The sequence below is a fragment of the Orycteropus afer genome, unplaced genomic scaffold (assembly GCF_000298275.1).
Source record: "Orycteropus afer afer isolate SDZICR_OR568_19922 unplaced genomic scaffold, OryAfe1.0 scaffold00046, whole genome shotgun sequence".
Lineage (NCBI taxonomy): Eukaryota > Metazoa > Chordata > Mammalia > Tubulidentata > Orycteropodidae > Orycteropus > Orycteropus afer.
The window spans coordinates 1,819,918-1,822,620 of NW_006921633.1; the positions used below are offsets into that span (position 1 = coordinate 1,819,918).

A 2,703-nucleotide genomic window follows, 5' to 3' on the forward strand; every position below is an offset into this window, starting at 1 on the left:
AGGTTGGGCATTCCTACTTTCGTAGTGATACTGCCTCGGAAACCCAAGGAGGGGTCGCTATGAGTCGGGGCCGACTCGATGGCAAACAACAACAACAACATTCTAGCAAGACCAGTGCTCACCATTTCTATTTTTCACTAAATATGAATTTTGTCTATTCTAAAATTTTACACAAATGAAAACCTACAGGATGTGATCTTATGTGTGTGTGTGTGTATTTCTGAGCATAGTTTGAAGCTTTATCCAAGTTGCTGAGTATGTCAGTGCTTTGTTTTTTTCTATTGGTGAGTAGCATTCCATTAAATGGACATACCAAAACTTGTTTATTCAATTACCAGTTAGTGGTCATTGTGTTGTTTTTAGTTTTTATTATGAATAAAACTATTGTAAAAATTCATTCATTTTCATTTGCATGGTGTAAACATCTACAAATAGAATTGGGTAAATTGTCATTTACCCAAGGCAAATGAAAACATAAATAAATTTTTACAACAGCTTTATTCATAATACCCAAGCCATAGATAGTATTTCTGATCACCTCATGTACATGTAAAAGCTGGACAACGAATAAGGAAGACCAAAGAAGAATCAATGCCTCTGAATTGTGGTGCTGGCAAAGAATACTGACTGCCAAGAGAACGAACAAATCCATCTTAGAAGAATAGCTAGAATGCTCCTTAGAAGTGAGGACGGCCACATTTTGGCTCATGTACTTCGGACATGTTATCAGGAGGGACCTGGAGAAGGGATGTCATGGCTGGTAAAGTAGAGGGTGAGCAAAAAAGAGGAAGACCCTCAACGAGATGCACTAACACACTGGCTGCAAGAATGGGCTCAAGTAGCAACAACTGTGACAGCAGCACGGCACAGAACTGGATAGTGTTTCGTTCTGTTGTACAAAGTGTCAGAAGTGATTCGATGGCACCTAACACAACAACAAAGAATTGCTGAGTTATTGCTAGGCATATGTTTAACTCTATGAAAAATGGCCATACTGCTTTCTAAATTAGTTGAAACATTTTATATTCCATCAGCATAACGTGATAATTTCAGTTGCTACAAATTCTCACCAATATTTGGCCAATGTTCCATATAAATTTTAGAATCAATTTGTCAATTTATGTTGTTGCTAGGTGCCACTGAGTGGATTTTGACTCATAGTGATCCCTTGGATGTAATCTTTATAGATGCATATCTCCAGGTCTTTTCTTCTGAAGAGTTTGAACTGCCCTTTCAGTTAACAGCCAAGTGCTTAACCATTGCACCACAAGAGCTGTTTTCTCTCTTTCTGTATATATTCTAAAGTTATATAGATATAGATATATGTATATATATTCTAAAATATGTATAAACCTTGTTGGGATTGTGGTTGGGATTATGTTGAATTACCAGATTAATTTGGGAGGAACTGCTATCTTAAACAATACTGAGTCTTCTGATTGATGAACATGTTATTTCTCTCCATTTACTGTGGTATTCTTTAATTATTTGCATCATATATTTCCTTAAGTTCATCCTCAAAAATTCCGTTATTTTTTAGAATTGTAAATGGTATTTTTCTGTTAAATTTCATTTTTTCTTCATTTTTATACTGATTTTTATATACTGGACTTTATCCTGTAACCTTTATAAAGTTCACTTTAGCTACAGAGGTTTTTCTATGAATTCTGTAGAACTTTCTATAAATATAATCATGTCATAGGTGAATAAAGACTTCTTACTCTTTCATTGAGAATCTGTATACCTTTGATTTCTTTTCATCCATCACCACTGAGTTGATCCCAACTCACAGCAACCCTACAGGACAGAGCAGATCTGCTCCACAGGGTTTCCAAGGCTATAAAGAGTTTTGGAAGCAGACTGCATCACCTTTCTCCCACAGAGCAGCTGGTGGGTTCAAACTGCCAACCTGGTTAGCAGCCCAATGCTTTAACCACAGCGCCACCAGAGATCCTATGTTTTAAATTAAATTTAAGAACTTAATCTTTGAATTTAAATTTTAAATTTAAAGTTAAATTTATGTCTTTGGAATTGTTGCAAGTGATACTGACTACTATGGGGCATGAGGTCTTAAATTCAGTGCAGTTCCTGTCCACAGCCAATGTGAATTTCACATTCTTGCCCCTAAACCGTAATGTAGGGGGAGATAACTCTCAGGTAACTATGTGATGATGGATGCCTGACACTGTCTTGCTACCTATTTGTGCTTCCTTATAGCATTCTGAATAGAATGATTCTAAATGTGGGCTATAGAAATCTTGTCAGTCTGGTTAGCTGACCTTAAGACCACTCCTAGAGTTACTGCAGAGATGATAAAAAGGGAGAATGAACCAGAACATGACTCTACTACCTACTAACTCTATGGCATGTGCAAATCCCTTCAAGTTCAACTTACTCACTTTTGGAAAACAGACTTTGCTTTGCTGGCTTCACTGGATAATTCCAAATATCCAGATAGAAAAGACCTAAAATTTAAGGAAATCTGCCTTTTCCTGACCCCACTCTCACAATTCTAATATGATCTATCTAGGAATATGACATATATATATGAAATAGAACTGAATATAGTATATCCACATGGCAAAGAGCATGTTTAAGAACTCTCGATTTTATAAAAAAGATACGTTAAATATTAATGAAATAATGTTTGCATTTTAATTTTCTACTATGTACTTTAGGAGCTCTGGTAGCATAGTGGCTAAG

General features: G+C 36.0%; 1 protein-coding gene across 1 annotated transcript in view; it reads right to left on the bottom strand.

The window, feature by feature from the left end:
• CCDC88A (coiled-coil domain containing 88A) overlaps positions 1 to 2,703 on the bottom strand; it is a 185,109-nt gene that overhangs the window by 45,652 nt on the left and 136,754 nt on the right. The window lies entirely within an intron of this gene.